The 19,468-nt window shown below is 44.3% G+C and overlaps 1 protein-coding gene across 1 annotated transcript in view; it reads left to right on the top strand.

Annotated features, from left to right (window-relative positions):
• The window catches only part of SLC24A3 (solute carrier family 24 member 3), a 484,555-nt gene that overhangs the window by 371,158 nt on the left and 93,929 nt on the right, over nucleotides 1-19,468 (top strand). The gene's annotated exons all lie outside the window — the stretch shown is intronic.

Consider the following 19,468-nt stretch of genomic DNA (forward strand, 5'->3'; position numbering starts at 1 on the left):
TTGATCCCAAAACCAGACAAGGATCCCATCAAAAAAGAGAACTACAGACCAATATCCTTGTTAAACACAGATGCAAAAATTCTCACCAAAATACTAGCCAATAGGATTCAACAGTACATTAAAAGGATTATTCACCACGACCAAGTGGGATTTATTCCAGGGCTGCAAGTTTGGTTCAACATCCGCAAATCAATCAATATGATACAACAAATTAATAAAAGAAAGAACAAGAACCATATGATACTCTCAATAGATGCTGGAAAAGCATTTGACAAAGTACAGCATCCCTTCCTGATCAAAACTCTTCAAAGGGTAGGGATAGAGGGCACCTACCTCAATATTATCAAAGCCATCTATGAAAAACCCACCGCAAATATCATTCTCAATGGAGAAAAACTGAAAGCTTTTCCGCTAAGGTCAGGAACATGGCAGGGATGTCCATTATCACCACTGCTATTCAACATAGTACTAGAAGTCCTAGCCTCAGCAATCAGACAACAAAAGGAAATTAAAGGCATCCAAATCGGCAAAGAAGAAGTCAAACTATCACTCTTCACAGACGATATGATACTCTATGTGGAAAACCCAAAAGACTCCACTCCAAAACTGCTAGAACTTGTACAGGAATTCAGTAAAGTGTCAGGATATAAAATCAATGCACAGAAATCAGTTGCATTTCTATACACCAACAACAAGACAGAAGAAAGAGAAATTAAGGAGTCAATCTCATTTACAATTGCACCCAAAACTATAAGATACCTAGGAATAAACCTAACCAAAGAGGCTAAGAATCTATACACAGAAAACTATAAAGTATTCATGAAAGAAATTGAGGAAGACACAAAGAAATGGAAAAATGTTCCATGCTCCTGGATTGGAAGAATAAATATTGTGAAAATGTCTATGCTACCTAAAGCAATCTACACATTTAATGCAATTCCTATCAAAGTACCATCCATTTTTTTTAAAGAAATGGAACAAATAATCCTAAAATTTATATGGAACCAGAAAAGACCTCGAATAGCCAAAGGAATATTGGAAAAGAAAGTCAAAGTTGGTGGCATCACATTCCGGACTTCAAGCTCTATTACAAAGCTGTCATCATCAAGACAGCATGGTACTGGCACAAAAACAGACACATAGATCAATGGAACAGAATAGAGAGCCCAGAAATAGACCCTCAACTCTATGGTCAACTAATCTTTGACAAAGCAGGAAAGAATGTCCAGTGGAAAAAAGACAGCCTCTTCAATAAATGGTGTTGGGAAAAATGGACAGCCACATGCAGAAAAATGAAATTGGATCATTTCCTTACACCACACACGAAAATAGACTCAAAATGGATGAAGGACCTCAATGTGAGAAAGGAATCCATCCAAATCCTTGAGGAGAACACAGGCAGCAACCTCTTCGACCTCAGCCGCAGCAACATCTTCCTAGGAACATCGCCAAAGGCAAGGGAAGCAAGGGCAAAAATGAACTATTGGGATTTCATCAAGATCAAAAGCTTTTGCTCAGCAAAGGAAACAGTTAATAAAACCAAAAGACAACTGACAGATTGGGAGAAGATATTTGCAAACGACATATCAGATAAAGGGCTAGTGTCCAAAATCTATAAACAACTTAGCAAACTCAACACCCAAAGAACAAATAATCCAATCAAGAAATGGGCAGAGGACATGAACAGACATTTCTGCAAAGAAGACATCCAGATGGCCAACAGACACATGAAAAAGTGCTCCACATCACTCGGCATCAGGGAAATACAAATCAAAACCACAATGAGATATCACCTCACACCAGTCAGAATGGCTAAAATTAATAAGTCAGGAAATGACAGATGTTGGCAAGGATGCGGGGAAAGGGGAACCCTCCTGCACTGTTGGTGGGAATGCAAGCTGGTACAACGCATGGAGGTTCCTCAAAATGTTGAAAATACAGCTACCCTATGACCCAGCAATTGCACTACTGGGTATTTACCCTAAAGATACAAACGTAGTGATCCGAAGGGGCACGTGCACCCGAATGTTTATAGCAGCAATGTCTACAATAGCCAAACTATGGAAAGAACCTAGTTGTCCATTAACAGACGAATGGATAAAGAAGATGTGGTATATATACACAATGGAATACTATGCAGCCATCAAAAGAAATTAAATCTTGTCATTTGCGATGACGTGGATGGAACTAGAGGGTATCATGCTTAGTGAAATAAGTCAATCAGAGAAAGACAACTATCATATGATCTCCCTGATATGAGGGAGAGGAGATGCAACATGGGGGGTTAAGGGGGTAGGAGAAGAGTAAATGAAACAAGATGGGATTGGGAGGGAGACAAACCATAAGTGACTCTTAATCTCACAAAACAAACTGAGGGTTGATGGGGGGAGGGGGGTTGGAGGGTGGGTTATGGACATTGGGGAGGGTGTGTGCTATGGTGAGTGCTGTGAAGTGTGTAAACCTGGCGATTCACAGACCTGTACCCTTGGGGATAAAAATATATTTTTATAAAAAATAAAATAAAAAAATTCTAAACAAACAAACAAAACAATCAGGTTATAATTACCTCTAATTTAAGAAATGACATTTGACAAATGTGGTAGCCAGCCTCCAAGTTGGCATCCCACTTCCTGGTATTCAGGCCTCTTTGTTCCCCTCCCACCCTGAACAAGAACAACCCATGTAACCAATAGTATATTGTGGAAAATGCAGTGTGACTTTGGAGGCAGGCCGTAGAAGGCATGAGAGCTTCTGCCTCCCTTTCTCTCTTGGATCACCTGTTCTGGGGGAAGAGGCAGCCATGTTGTGAGGCCACTCAAGCAGCCCTGTGTTGAGGTCAGAGTGGGGAGAAACTGAGGCTTCCTGTCAACAGCACCAGTGTACCAGCCCTGTGACTGAGCCACTTTAGAAGCAGCTCCTTCCATTCTTGTAAGTCATCAGGTGACTGTGGCCCCAACCAACATCTTCCCTGCAACCCAGTGAGACCTTGAGTCAGAATGACCCAGCTAAGCCACTTCCAAATTCTGAATCCTTGAAAACTCCATGAGAGAATAACTGGTTTTTTTGTGTTTAGTTGCTACGTTTGGGGGTAGTTTGTTAGACACGGTAGGTAACTAATACAGTAAAATTTACCCCCATTTGGTAAATGACAAAGCAGGCTCAGAGATATCAGGGATTTGTCAGGAAATGGCAGAGCAAGCATTCAGCCCACACCTGTTTCACAGAAAAGTCCATGCTCCCACCTCCCTGCATGGCTGCCTGTGGCATCTGACTTTTGACAGGCAGATAATACCAGGTAAAAGCAACAGACCGCATTGACTTCATTGACTGAATCCTGCAGTGGTCCTAGATTTGGGAACCCCAAGACACTGTATGAAGTGCTTGATTGATCAGATTTAATTAAAGCTCCATACTCACCCAGTTCAACAACAGCTGTCTAATGTTTGGACTTTCACCCTGTGTTTATTTCTAGTTTTTTCTCTATAATTTTTTACAACACTTAAATCTACTGCCTAAATAGTCTGTTTCCAGTTAGAACTTTTAGTAAGCTTTCTCCGCAAAAAAGTTCTTCTTTTTTTTTTTTTACTTTTCTTCTTCCTTTCTCCCTCTCTTCTTCCCTTCCTCCTGCCCCCCATCCCCGTGCCCCACTTCCTCCCTCCCTTCCTTCCTTCCTTCTTTCTTTTCTTCCTTTCCTCCTTCTTTCCTTTCTTTCTTTCTGCAAAATATAGCTTTGGTGTTAGAATGTAAGAGCAACATGTGAGTTTTTGAAGCTAACCTCAACTGATTCTTAGGACTTTTAGCAATTTATATTGACTGCCATTAGGAGATGCAGGTCCAATTCCATAAGCCCGCCATTCGCATTATTGCTGGACTTGCACATCTGGAGCCATAACCCATGCTGTCTTCATTTTGAAAAGATATTCTTCCCAGCACAGGCTTTCTGACATCCACCTGTGGAGTCTGTTTAGAGACCTGATGTTTCATCTTCTTCTCCAGCAACTCACAACCACCAAATTGCCAAAACTTCAGTTTTCCCCACGAATCAGTCTGGTGAACTTGCCAAGCCAAGAGAAAATGAGTACACCCTAATAGTCTTGAAAAGGAAAAGGAAACTTTACCTCCAGGCTGCTTTTCCCCAGATGTCCACTGAATGGTGGCTGGAAGCAGCAGCACGAGGTTTAGTGGGCTGTGAAGGGAAGAGGCTGCCCCTCACCTGTTCTTGCTGTGAACAGCTGTGCCCACTTTCTGAAGCCAGTTCTGACACCCAGTTCCAATTCCCAGCCTGGCAGTAGGTTGAGCCTCCTGATGTCCCCAGTTGGGCTTGCTGTTTGGCCCAGCAAGGGAGAGCAGGCCAAACTAGCCAGTCCTCCACTTTCTGTCCCTGAAATAAAGTTGGTCTGTGATATCATACCTGGAGCTCTGTGTGCAGCAGACTCCTCCCCTTGAGAGTTATTCTGGGGAGCAAGGCAGAATAGAGGGCAGGCTGCCTGCCTGGGTTCCACATGAACATGCTGCTCACTGGTGTGTGCAGACTTGTCTTGTTCTAATTACTATCTGCTGAGTACTTAGGGCTTCCAGCGTTGGGGAGGGGGACTTCTGTCACTGAACAGAGCTTCTTAAAATAGGCATGATTCTGGTTGAGAATGGTGCAGGCCACGCCCACAGAAGTAATGGTAGTAGGTATTGATCTTACTTTTTATCCCATAGCTCAGACTGTTTGAAAATTGTTCAGTGCTGAAATGCAGAAACACATTTCTTATAAGGGATTTCAAGCTCCAATGAAGCTCTAAGACTTCTCTGTAAATTTGAATCTGAACAATTGCTTTGCAAATGGGATTCTTCTGACATTGAGGAGTGAATTTTTAGAGCCTAGGGAAGTATGCTAACTAACCTCTTCTCTGTCCATAAATAAAAATAAAAGGCATTTGTATGTGCCTTATGTGGAGGAGGGAGATCAGAGGGGGCATAGGACATGTGGGACTGAGGGTGTAAAAGGAAGAAAGCCAGGAAAGGTCATGAACCACAGAAGAATGACCAGAACATATGGGTGAGCTGATGCTGGGGGGAGTGGCTCATCCACACATACAACTTGTAACTGCCAGACTATGAACTGAATCCCACTGTTGTGCTTTGGGTCCAGCCTCCCTTGGCCTTTCCAGTGTGTATGGGCACAGTGTGTTTCTAAGCTGTGCTTTGTACCTGGTTCATGTGTCAGTCCTTCCATTCTGCAGCCTCTCAGGCCCCTTTCATGAATTACTGAATAGATATGTGGGCATGAAGGAGAGATGGACAAGTTGAATGGGTCCAGACAGTTGTCTTAAAGGAAATCACCAGTAAGATGAGTCAACTCAAAGATACTCTTTGAGAACCTGTAAGATATGACTCATCTCCTTCTCCTACTCCCACTCCCCAACACACACACACAAACACACACACACACACACACATCTATAAAGTGATTTACTGTAAGGAATTGACTCACATGATTGTGGAGGCTGAGAAGTCCCAAGATCTCCAGGGTGAGTTAACAAGATGGAGGCCCCAAGAAAGTTGGTGGTATGGTCCAAGTCTGAAGGCCTGGGACCCATGAAAGCCATTGGTATAAGTTCCAGTCCAAGGCCAAGTCTGAAGGCAAGAAACCAATGTCCTCACCCAAAGACAGGCAGAGAGAATGAATTATTTCTTTCCCAGCTCATTATTCTCCTCAGGCCTTCAGTAGATTGGATGAGGCCCACCCATATTGGGGAGGACCATCTTATCCAGAAACACCCCTGCAGACATGCCTGGAAATAATGTGTAACAAAATATCTAGGCCCAGTCAAGTTGACATGTGAAATTAGCCATCCCACCATCCCACCTGAGTTCTTCAGGTGTCCTGAGTGTGTATCCCTTGGGTTCTGTCTCACACTTTAAGCCTCAGCCTCATGGCAGACACTCCACATCCAGCCTGTTGTCAAATCTGTTTGATTCTTCCATCACAGCATTTCTTGTATCTGTCCCTTCCTTTCAAGTTCACTGACACCATCTAATGCAGATGGTGACTCTTGGGCAACTGGTCTGCCAGAGTCCCCTGACCCCTGTCTTTCTACCTTTTAGCTTTTTATCCTCAAATCCATTTTCACATTGACTAGCCTCCTGAATCTTCTCTCTGATGTCATCTTCTACCTGCAAGACCCATCTTCCATGGTCACATCCTGGTAGCCATTTCCCATTTCTGGATGTCTCTCACCTATCCATATTTCAGCAGAACTGAACAGCTTGTTATGTCTGTCCCCATTTTCTCACCTCTGGACAAGTGTATACGTATATGTTGTTCCTTCTAGCTGAAATACCTTTCTTCTCTTTGTTCACTGTACACCATCTCCCAGTTCTGAAAGTGCAAGTCGTTTTTGTTTTTCGGGGCTCTATTCAGTATCACCCCCTGCAAGAAGCCTTCCCTGATTTCATCAGCTGGACACATTTCTTCTTTGAACTCCTGTAGCAGTCTTTCAGTTTTGCTATTGAAGTGTGCAGATGATAGGCTCTAGTAAACTCCTAAAGTTGGCTGTCCAAATGGATTCTTCAGTTACTCACTTTCTCTGGTGATGGTGATATGGGGGTGTGGGTGCAGAGGAAATACATACACTTGTGGGTATCGGTTAGCAGTGTGAGACTTAAATACACCTTTAAGGCAATAAGCAATGCGAAGTTATAGGTTGGTAAATGGTTAACAGCCAAGTGAATTGTACCCTTTTCTAGATCCCAGTGCATTATTCTACATGAATTAAAGTTGGTCCTTCGGTATCTGTGCCATTTGTGGGTGTCTTATGTACACACACACACACACACACACACACACACTTCAATAAAGAAGCATAACTAAGTCAATAGCTTTTCTTTGAAGATTAGCAACACTTGCTCCATTTTTCAGGAATCCTTTTATAGTCTCTATGGAATCACCATGTAACAATAAGGCTTTAAAAAAGAAGAAGAATGATATTTTTTAAGTAGACAAAGAGAGTACGATGAATAATGGAACCAGGGGTCCTCATTGATCTATGTACTGGATTCATTACCTGAGGCCCTGCTGTTAAGCAGTTTGCATAGAGAAACAGAGTTGTTAAAACACACAATATTCGCTAGCGAATTGAGCACTTGAAAAAAGCAAGCCCCCTTCATCCACTCTTCCCTGCTTAACAAAAGGATCTCTTTCCACCTGTTATATCGGTCTTTTTGTCCAGTTCATGGCTATTTGTTGGACAGAGGATCATCCCATAGAAATGCAAATCTCATTAAGCTGACATGTTGGAGAACTGCTTACAGCCCATACACAAAAGCATCACTAAATGAAGACCTCACAATTGAGGATGAACATAAAACAAGGATGATGACAGAGGTTCTATATCATTGTGAAGAAAATGACTCAAATAATGAAGGATTAGGATTAGAGACTTGGAAAATTGGACAAAACCCTTGAATATTTTACCCCAAACTCTCTGTATCGTTGTGGAAAATGGACATGAAGGGGCATTGTTATTGTGAACTTTCTACGCGTTCTAGGATAACCACACTAAGGAACAATCAACACTAGATCCCTCCCTCATTCAATATAACAAACAGGGCATGGTTGTTCTTAGAACATAAATTTTTAAGGAAACCTTAGGTCTCTATTTTATTTTTCAAGATAAAATCTAAGTGCAGCCTTTTTATGCATCTTTCCTTCATTTCAAGTAGTCTACATGAAGTTATCTTTCCCCTCTTCAGGTTATCCCCATGTATATTATATGTAAATAATAGAATTTTCTATCTATGAAAAAGAACTTGGAGATGAAAAAGCATTTGGTTTGGGAGTCTCTATCTTTTCATGACTTGGTGAAGGAGGTAACACAGTAAGTGAACTTTGTGGTGTTTGCCATCAAACTGAACAAGTATTTGTTCATCTTGATCATAACTGTGGATCCTTGATTTATGTTCACTGAGTCAATATGCCGGTGTTGGATCACATACCAGGAAACTCAGGTGGAAAAGTGTTTGTTTTTCTTATAAGTCAGCTATAGTCAGTTACTCAGTTCCAGTGATATAAAACTTTTCCAGAAAGTTGATGCTTTTTTCTTATTCTTTCTTTTCTTCTTCTTCTTTCTCTGCCTCCATTGTCCTCCTTCTCCTCTCTTTTTTTTTTTTTTCCTTTTAGGGTTTTGTTCTGTTGGGTTTTTTGGTATTTGTTTGTTTTTGTCAAATATTATTTCACTTACACGGAGATAGATTGGGATCTTCTAACTTCCTTTCTCTTCTTCAGATGTAGAATGTGAATACTGAAAATGACCTTAGTGATGAGCGAGCCTACCCCGCTCATTTTAAAAATGAGAGAACTCTGGTTAGAGAGAGAATGGTTGAGCTGAATCGGGCTCCTACCTGATCCATTCATGGTTCTAATCCATTTCCTCTATGCCACATCCTGCTTCCTAGTGGGAATGGCCATGACAGGGAATGACACAGAATCTAGGGACACCAGATCTTGGAACCTTTCCCCTGTGTCCAATTTTGTATTCCCTAGAAGTAGACCTTTAGACAAAGATTCAAGAGCAAGTAATTTATTTTGGGACTGGATCCCAGGAAACCCGAATGTGAGAGAGGCAAAGGAGATAAAGAAGCACCCACGAGTGTGCTGTCAAGCAGGTTACTGTCCTAGACAGCTGGGACTCAATCCTATGGGAAAACTCTGGGAGATGGTGGGAAACACGCACATCAGCATCCTACCCCAACAGTGAGAGAGTCGGGGTATGTACATACCTACTCCCATTAGACCATTAAGGTTGTTCCTCAGAGGTGCAACTCCCCAGCACTTCCAGCCTGGCCCATGTGAATGTAGAGTGGAGAATATTGTGGCAAAGCTGCAGATGCTGGAGTTTGGAAGCCCAGCTTATGTGCATGGAAATGGTTGATACTGATGGGATATGGGCAGAGATTAGCTATGTCTTCCACACAGTATCACAGAAATAAACCATGGAGAGGATAGGAGCCTCTTCACTGCTCTCAGGGAGGAAGATACTGATTTTACAGATACTAAATTCCCTTTTCAAGAAGGATAAGGGAAAGAAGGGACTAGTACACATGACAGCCCTAAATGTAAGTGACTTGCTTTCAGCAGGAATCCTTTGTGGTAAGTCTCACCAACACACACACACACACACACACACACACACACACCTGCAAATTCAGTAGGTTTGTGGATAAGTTTAAGATAAAAGGCTAGTCTTATCCAGGCTATCTCTACAGCAAGAATCTATGCTTCTCTGCCTGTTTTCCCACCTTTAAAATGTTGGATAAATCCATCACTGACCTGGTTCTTGGAACAGAGAGGAAAGGAAATAATGGCTGCATGTTCAGAGATTCTTTGAAAACAGTGATCAGTCTGATATCTCACCTAGGATTCCTGATTTCTCAATCAGGGATGGCCAGACAGAATGGCCCATACACAAATGATTATTGCCGTTTTCACCCATAAGGCTACTGGAGGCCAGAATGACATTGGGAAATTTACCTGACTGCTCCTGAGACTTTGTCAACACCATACCTTCTCCAAAGGCTTTTGGACCTTTGGGAATTCAGGTAGTTAATGCCCCTTCAGCCACTCTCCACAAACCAAAACTTCTTTCTGAGTGAAAAGAATAAGAATGTAGAATCTGAGGGTTCAAAGGCACACCTCTCAGTGCAAATTTTCTCCCAATATAGTATCCCTTGAATAGATTCTTGATCCCACTCAAATCAGGCGTGTGCCCCTTCACTTTCCCTATAACTGCTCTCATCAAAGTCACAGTGACCTCCAAGTAGCTAAATCTGAAGCTGATCAGAAGCCTTCTCATTTGCTGTAACGTCAGTGAGTTGTTCACTGCTGTGGAGACTTCTTCTCCTTGGTTTCCAGGCTCCACACAGCCCTGGCTCACCTCCCCGCCACTCCCCCTCAGTCTCCTTGGTTTGTCCTCATGTCTCCACTGACAAAAAACCAGAGTGCTCTGTCTTCTGATCAGTTCTCTTTTCTCTCCACACTCATTTCCAGGCTTGTGGCTTTAAATGCCACATGCTAGTGATCCTAGACCCCCATCCCCAGTCACCTATAGGACATCTCAAATATGTTCAAACCTGGACTCCTGACTTCCGGCAAATCTGTTCTTCCCATGGTCTTTCTTATAAGTAAATGGTGTGTCCATTTTTGGAGAGGCTGAAAGAAACCTTGGAATCACCCTTTGTGATTCAAGACCCCGTAATCCATGTCCAGACTATCATGAAAACCTCTTGGATATACCTTCAGAATACATGCAGAATCTGACCACCTCTCCACCTCCACAGCTGGCATCCTGGACAAGCCACCATCATCCCTCCTCAGGATTGCTGCATAGGCCCCGGGGTGGTCTCCTTGTTTTTTTTCTTCATGCTTTCCATTCTATGCCCCCACAGAGCAGCCAGAATGACATCTGAAGGTCTAAGGGGGAATGTATCACCACTCAGCATAAGCTCTCCATTAGGCTCCTGTCACACTCAGAGTGAAAGCCAAATAATGGCTGGCCTCCAGGGCCCTCTGACCTCATCTGCTAGAACTTGCCCTTCACTTTGTTCTCTGGCCTCACTGGCCTCCCCACTGTTTCACAAACACACCCCATGCCCCTGCCTTTGCACCTGTTCTTCCTCCCTTCAGGAACACTCCTGCCTCAGACATCCACATGCTCACTCTCCCATGTCCCTTGTGCATTATTCAAATGTCTCCTCTTGTTGTTCCTTGGTCATTGTACTAAAATGTTCACACATGTCCCCACTCAGAACTCTCAATCCCCTTTCTCTGCCTCATTTTTCTTCATAGTGCATATCATCATAAACATGCTATATAATTTACTATGTACTTGTTTATTATAGACCCTCATCCCATGGGATGTGACTATCACCAGGGGCAGGCAGGTTCACTGATACTGCTTTCTGGTATATCCCCAGTGCCTAAACAATGCTGGGTATCTGTTTGGCAACTGACTGATGGAAGAACAGACATCACAATCAAAGGCCCATCCACCCTCAATGGCTTGTCATTCAGTGATACAGAGCTTACAGTTTTGCAAAGTGCTCCTATTATGAATTTTTGGAAGATTTCTTTCTTGCAGTATTCGGCTCAAATATCCCTCCCTAGACAGTGCGGCAACTGGTCCCATTTCTCTGCCTTATCTGCCAAAACAAAATAGATCTCTTCCCTCCTTAATCAATAATGAAAGTCAGATCTCAGATGGACCCTTCAGACGGACCCTCAGGTTTTAGTTCAAAATGGGAACTCTTCCTCATTCTCAGTTCACCCAACTGCTCCTCTGGAACTTTGTCTCAAGACACCTGTCCCACCTTTGGATGTTAAGCCATTGTCAGTGTCTCCATCCCAGAGTGGGATCGAGATTATGCACCTAACATGGAGCCCAGCCCAGGCCTCGAGTTCATGATACTGAGATCATGACCCTAGCCAAAACCAAGAGTCAGAAGTTCAACAGACTGTCCCACCCAGGCATCTTGGCTCTCACTCTTGGCTCATAGGAACTTTTGAGCTGCTCAGTCTCCAGGTATTTTTCCCATGCACCACCCTGTCCTATATTTAGGTATGAGATTCTTTGCATTCATTCCTCCCACATCACCCTTGTTTATCTTGGCACAGGCTACTAATGTCATGATTCTCTCCCGTAGTGCATTCCCATCTCCCAGGTGTCCACAGATCTGATGAGCAATTTCAATAGTGTGATGAGGGTGGAGGCAGTTCGCCTCTGGTGAGTTTCCAGGGAAGATTGGTCTTCCTCCAATTCATAGATATGAGCGCTGATGAAAACAGGACTGGAGCAGGTGGCCCAGCGCCTCCCACCATGAGTGTTGATCATCTTTGGGTAGGTGACAGCTTTGAGAATGGGCCTCTCCGATTCCTGACTGCAGGAAAGTAATTGACTGACCGCCCTGGCTGCTGTGTTCTGAGATCCATCACGGTGTTTAGGCCAGGGCAGTGCTTCCCACAGGTCTACTTCCAGGGATACTAAGTAGTTCTGGGAGACCCAGGACTCCTCCGACCCATGAGCCAAACTCTCTTATGATCTAGAATTAAATCCAAAATGCGGACTGCTCTCTAAGACACTTCTATAACCCAAACTATCTGCAACCTCTGTTGAGTCCGGTAACCCCCACTAGGCTCTACAGTCAAGCAAAATGGGCTTTTATATTCTTTGCTATTTCTGCAGAACTATAGGGGTTGGGTGGAGTGGTACCTTGAAAAGATTGGGGTAAGATTAAGGGCTTGGAATTTGGAATCCTACTGTGGGGACTGACTCCATTTCTGCCACCTGCTCCCTGTGCGACTTTGAGCAAACTGAACAAATTATTTAAATCTTCTGTGCCTCAGTTTCCTTATCTGTTAAGTGGGTTAATAATAATAGTTTTACCTTGTTGGGTCATTGTAACAGTTGCATGAATTAATACACGTAAAGCACCTAGAATAACACCAAGTATATAGTAAATATTTGGTAAAAATAACCCTTCAAGTGTACTTGTGCTCACTCAGTATCTTTCTCCTAGAAAGCCCTTCCTGCCTGGCCCAAGCCCTTTCTTTCTGGGGCAGCTGCAGGCCCATCAACACTCCTTCTGCAGACATTGATGTTTACCCCAAAACCTTGCTCTTGATCCCATTCTGCTTTTCTTACCCACTGTACACATGTCATTCTGGGTCACCATGCTGGCCTGTGAGCTCTGGGAGAGCGAGCACTATCACTCAAACTTCTGTTTCCCATCCAGTGCACAGTACACAACAGGCTCTTATTAACCAAAGGCACACTGCAAATTGTGGACCCAGAGAAGTACAGTCATGCTCTGAGGCCCCTCTGGATACCACGTGGATTCTGATTAAAATGCCACCAGCTCTGCAACTGCCTGTGACCTTGCTTCTGTTGACCCACGTAGATCCCTGACTTGGATCACTCTGCTAAGAACATAAAGACCGGTCCTAAATAGTGAGGCTGAGTTAGTAGGAGTGTTCAAGGAAGATCAGATGAGCTACTAGGTCAGCATCTCACAGCCCAAATTAAAATTTGCTGGTGGTATGTGTGTGCGTATATGTGTTTTGATTTGTGATCCTTTTGCTGTTTGGTCATCACCCAAATCATAATCTCTCTTTTAAAGCCATAATCTTTTAGCCTTAATTTCACTGACTATGAGGTCTTTACCTTCATCCACACAGATGGGGTAAAGATCATTTATGGGATAGATCATTCTCACTAAATGGTTTAATCCCTTTACCAGTTGGTTTTCTTATTGTTGGGTTCAGTTTGGCTTAGGTTTCTTTTTTGTCCTTTTTTAAAGTCAGGGAGAGACCAAGCTGAGCCTAGACATTTTAAATGAGTTAATTAGGTGCTGCCAGTGGTTGGGTTTTCTGCAGACAGACACTGAGACAGAGTTTTAGGTGCAAGCTCTTTTTTTAGGGATTAATACCTGTGAAGGGAAGAGGGAAGAAGTTGAAGTCAGGCTGTGATGCAGGCTCTCCAAGACTTGGCTAAGCAGGCAGAGTTCTGGAACAAATCTGGGCCCAAACTTCCCAGCCTATGTGCCACTGCCTCTCTTAGTCAGTGAGTGAGTGCCACCCAGTCCAGATGTGACCTCAAGCAAGACTGCTGTCTGCAGAGCCAGCCCAGGAGAGATGACAGCTGGAAACCACTCAACCACACTCCTGTGGCTGGGCAGCAAGTCCTTCCCAGAAAGGAGTTTGTGTGACCTCTCCGTGCTTCCCATCTGTGGTCCAGCAGAGCAGTCCAGGACCTCTGAACATTCACATGCACCCAGTCGGGTACAATGTGTTGGGGAAGAACGGTAGGTTCTTGGCCACATTTTGGCAAGTGCTCTGACCTCCCAGTTCCCAGGCCCTCTGTCTATTTTGAAACAGCTGGCCTAGACTGGCCCACTGCTGCCAAGGCCACCCCAATGGTGGGCACCTGAACTAGAAAGGAAGCTTCTGTGTTGAAATCACCCTGAAGGAAATGGGTCCCAGTGAGGGTCTGCTTATCCAGAGGGAATTGGAAGGCCTAGGAGCCATTTAGGAATTTTGATCAATTGATCTTGAGCCACATCTATAAGGACATCAGCTCCTTTCCAGCATCACACTCTCCTAATGTCCTCTTCAGCCAAGAGCCCAAACATGGCTCAGCCCAAGGTGCTGCTTATGCAACTGAGAACTCCCTCCAGTGCCCCTTTGAGGCATGGGAAGAAGGAAAGGAGCAAATCACCTTGGCAGATGCTTCCAGCCGCCCCCCAACAGGACAGGATAACTATCGGCCACTCACCCACTCTTTTATTCAGCATTTATTGGGTACCTACTAATGGTAAACCAGGCCAGTGAAGCCCGTGTCCTTGTGGGCCTTACATTTGGGTGGAACATATAGCCTGTAGGCACCAAGCTGAGCATTGCATGCCGGGTTAGATGGAAATGGCCTCAGCCTTCAGAGCTTATAGTCCTATGGGACAAGGTTCCAAATGAAACTGGTTTCATCAGGCTCCTCTGGAGTCAACCCAGTCCTTCCTCTGTACTCCAAACACTGATGAGGTGTGAGAATGGGTCATGGAGAGGGCCTGGTAGGTTCTGTGCCAGTGCATTTGTGCCCCCCCCAGTAGTACACCCCTAGAGTACTTTGAAGTGTTACCCGGAGATGTTAGGCAAGAAGCCCACAAAACCATGGCCGTCACGGACATACATCCAGGCCCTTCTTCCCACCATCCTCCGTCATTGGCCAGCAAGGAACAGAAGCAGCCTCCCAGTATTGAAGCAGTAGAGCTTTGAGATGTCTTAGTGGAGGTGACCTTGGCATTGAGGCCTTTTCTTCCCACATGGGCACATGGAACAACAAACCATGATGTTTGTTTCAGGGCAGATCTGGGAGGGTAAATGGTGGTGGAATGAAGATTTGAGTTTGGGCGGACAGTTCTGGGGTCCCCTCTCTGAAGTCTAGAGCAGGGAAAGTCTCCTGGGAGAAGTCTGCCATCCAAGGTCTGTATCCTGAGCCACCCACCTGCCAACATATTCTCATCCATCACCAGCCCCATAACTTTCTGTCTCTCAGAGAAGCAACTGTAAAAGGAAAGATTTAATAAAAAGAACAGGGGTGTCCAGCAGGAATTTCTAGTGCCTGGTTCAGCCAAGGCTGTATATTATATAACTTCAGGATAATGAAGTCAGGGAGGCTCTGGGGGGCTCTGTGACTTCTGTTTTTGATCTCCAACTTCCAAGCCAAATCCCAGGGAGCTTTAAAACTCCTCTCGTCCTATTATAAATAATCTCATTTCAAGTGGGTTTTTCCCCCTCACTTTGAGTTGCTTTCTCCTCCCATTCCCCCTGACCATCCTTCTTGAAATTTGCCAGTGAGGAGCGCCAGCCTGTCTTAAAAAACATTGTTTTACTAATGGTGGGGAAATTTGGAGAAGAGGATCACTGATGGAGACCCCCACTTTCCAGACCCAGAGTAGAATGGGTGAGAATGTGGGCTAGAGTCAGGATATCTGGGTTCAGATTCCTGTGTCACCATGCATTGGTCTCCTAGGGGCTTAACTAAGTACCACAGACTGGGGTCCTTAACCAACAGGAATCTCTTTGCTCACACTCGTGAAGGCTGGGAGTCTGAGATCAAGGTGCCAGCTGGGTTGGTTTCATCTGAGGCTTCTCTCCTTGACTTGTAGATGGTCATTGATCTCACTGTGTGTTCATGTGGTTTTGCCTGGATGCATGTCTATGTCCTAATCTCTTATACAGACACCAGTCATGTTGGATTAGGGCCCATCCATAGGACCTCTTTTTCCTTAATCATCTCTTTAAAGGCCTATCTCCAAATTCAGTCACATTCTGAGATACTGGGGATTCAAACTGAAACATATATTTTGGGAGACACAATTCAGCGCATAATATCCATGTACCAACTAGGTGATCTTAAGTAAGTATTTTTTATGCCTCATGTGCCTCTGTTTCTTCATCTGAAAAATGGGCACAGTGATAATACCTATCCCACGGAGCCACTGTAAGGACTAACTGGGTAGAACAGTGACAGAAATTGTTATTTCAGATGGAAGCAGAAGAGATTCTAAAGTCATGCCTGACTCTGTCCTCAGAATTGAAAGGGTCTGTGGCCAACTGTTGAAACTTTTGGGAGTTTGGAATGGTTCAGATTCCCACAAACCAAAATGCAAACCCATGGCAGGGTGGACCATCAGAGCAGACCAGAACTCCCAGCCCCCTCCCCAACATTGCTTCCTGGCATCCATACATCTCCCCAAGTCACTCCTGCCCAACTGTGGTGGCTTGAGACATGACAGCAATTTCCTTTCCATTTCTCCTATTAAAAAATAATAGTCTATTTTCCTTCTCCTTGACTGTGGGCTGCCTAGAGCTTCACTTCCAGAAAATAGAGTGAGAGGGAAGAAACACTGCCTAGCTTTCAAAACTGGATCAGAAAAGGCAATAGGGCTTCCCCTGCTCACTGTCAAGCTTCTCAGGACATGGACTTTGGAGCCCTGAGACACCATGAAAGAAGTCTAACTACCCTGAGCTGCCATGCTAGAGAGACAGTACAAGGGTAGAAAGAGAAGCCCAGGGATCCCCAGATTTCTTACTCCAGCTATTTGAATGTTTCCAGCCCAGAGCCAAACAGAACAAGCAATCCTCAAGCCACACCAACATTGCCAGCTAGAACAGATGAACTCTCTCCATGGATCTATAGGATCTGTGAGCATAGAAATGGTTGACTTATGCCATCACACTTTGGAATAACTTGTTATACACGTTACATATCTGGAGCATCAACTTAGCTAACATCCAACCACTTTGGGCAGCATTTTGTGGGGTGTTCCTCTGGGCTGCAGCCCCTCCCTTTGATGCATTATATGATAAAGAGTTCTAGGCCCCATTTGGGTTTGGATTAAGGTTATTGGAAACTGACAGAAGGAGCTGTAGTTTATTGCCAATGACAGATGATAATCTTAAGAGCAGTTCTGGTTATGGCTTGTCATGCAAGTAATAAAGTGTGGGTGCAGATTAAATTATGGCAAAGGGATATCTTAACTGAGAGGAAAGTTGATCAAAAAGGAAAAATAGAAGGTGGGGGATAACTATGGTTTTAGGCACTTTGTCCTGCAGAGGGGGAAAAAAAAAACACTTGGAACCCACCAGAAGTCACAAAACCCCTACTTCGCCCCACACAGCCCACCCCCACCCCACAAAGGCCCTCCTTTGCATTTTAAGAGGAACTAGACCAGTTTTCTTTGGTTGACTCACTCCATAATCCCCAAAGTTAATTCAGCAACTGGGAATCCCATCAAAATCTGCCTAGCCTGAGGGTCTTGCAGTGCATCCAAGCTATAATCCTGCAAAGCTTCCCCACGTCACCTTGACTAGTTAAGCAGATCTTTTTATCATCAGGGCAGCTTCCAGCATGTTAGAAATAAGCTTAAATGGTGATTCTTTTCCCTTTGGGATAAAAGAAATGATGAACTGGGGAGTCTTAAGAGCCTATGTGCTGTCAATCTTCTTTGGGGTGAGGCTTGAAGAGATAATGATTGCACTTGAGCATTTCAAGTTCAGAGCTCTTCAAAACCAGTACATTCTGCAGTGCTCTGTCATGGGAAACCATACAGATGGTGAGAGATTAGGCATTCTTGAGAGGAAGAGACGGGAAGAATAAGAGCTGACATTACCAGACCTTGACACCGAAGCTTTGAAAGCAAGACAGGGGTTCATCTGGGGGGCAGGCAGCTGCAGCTGTCATCTGATGTCACTGGGACACCCAACATATTAGTGAAGGAAGTCAGATGAGACCTCACCTGCTGGGACATGATTGGGTCTTCTGTCTTGTGTTTGCTGAGCAAATGGATGGATAATTCACTTGCTCCTTACCTGAGAAATGAGATGTGAGGTTCTGTCCTAGCATGAGAGATCAGAGGGAGAGCATTTGTAGAGCTGGAAAAAGCTGCAACTCTGGCCTTGTTGTTAGTCTGTGTTACCCGGAGAAAGAGAAGGTTAAGTTTCCTGGCTCTCATTCTTCTACCAGGGTAAATTTTGGCAAAGCCCAGAGACATTTTTCAAGGGGCCTATCCTAGTGTCCTGCTGAATGACGTTATCACTGGCTCTGAAAATGTTTCTTACCTGAAAAGCACAAGTGTTAAGAGCTGCTGGTCTCTTTCTGGTATGGGTTTGATTTGAAAAGTGCCTGTAGGATTTTCTGTTCTCTTTCTTGAGCAGCCAATTCCAAGTTCATTTCCCAGACTCTTCACTCTAAATGTCTGGAGGTAATAAAATGAGGCAAAGAATGTAATTTCTGACCCCCCTAAATCCCACCAAACTTCCTGTTTTTAAGGATCCCTCTTGATGCCTATCTGTTTAGTTGTGCCTTCCTCTGTTCTGGCAGTGGTCCTGTATGGATGCTTGAGTGGATTCCCAGAGACTGACATTACCAAACCAACAGAGTCAAAATAGGCTCATTTCCCCCCTAGATCTCTTAGATCCTTGAATAGTTATCCCATCCACCCCGCCTCAGCAGTAGCCCTTAGCCTTTATTTTTTTTTAAAGATTTTATTTATTTATTTGACAGACAGAGATCACAAGTAGGCAGAAAGGCAGGCAGAGAAAAAGAGAGGAGGGAGCAGGCTCCCTGCTGAGCAGAGAGCCCTACGTGGGGCTCGATCCCAGGACCCTGAGATCATGACCTGAGCTGAAGGCAGAGGCTTAACCCACTGAGCTACCCAGGTGCCCCAGCCCTTAACCTTTAGACCTAATTTTCTCAGACATGAATATGGGTAAAGGGTTTTGTTTTTTTGTTTTTTACTAAGGACATGTAATATTGTTCACCCATGAAAAGAACTGGATTTTGGCATTCTTTCTCAGAGTGTGCTGATTCTGGTCCCTTCAGGAATTATATCTAGTTCTCAAACATGCAGTGAAGTGAAGTGTTCCTTTTTACGAGGACTTACACTCCTTAGGTACAACCCCAAATGTCTGCTTACTTATAGACCAGCATTTCTCAAACTTTAATGTGCAGGTGGATCACTGGGGATCTAGTTAAAATGCAGATTCTGATTCACATGGTCTGGGGAAGGGGCTGAGATTCGGCATTTTTAACCAGATACTGAGTAACACTGCTGCCCTACCTCAAACCACACCAAGAACAAGGCTATAGGGCATATCCAGTCTTCTGCTCTTACCGTGCTGCCCAGAACCACCCATTCCTCCACCTTTCCTTCAGAAACTCTCCTCTCAGCTGATCTGCTCATGGCAGATCATTGTCATGAGGCACCGAAGCCCAGAAATGCCAAATCTCCTGGTGTTGCAAATGTAGACCTGTGGCTCTTATCAGCCCTTCAATCTAATGTCAGGGATCCATTGAGCTCCTTCTTGTGCAGACATCAAGGAAGATGCAAGGAGGTGATGGGTTTCCAGGTGCTCTTTTAGGCAGCTCCT

Source organism: Lontra canadensis, unplaced genomic scaffold (assembly GCF_010015895.1).
Source record: "Lontra canadensis isolate GAN:19392208 unplaced genomic scaffold, GSC_riverotter_1.0 scaffold16, whole genome shotgun sequence".
NCBI classification, from domain to species: domain Eukaryota; kingdom Metazoa; phylum Chordata; class Mammalia; order Carnivora; family Mustelidae; genus Lontra; species Lontra canadensis.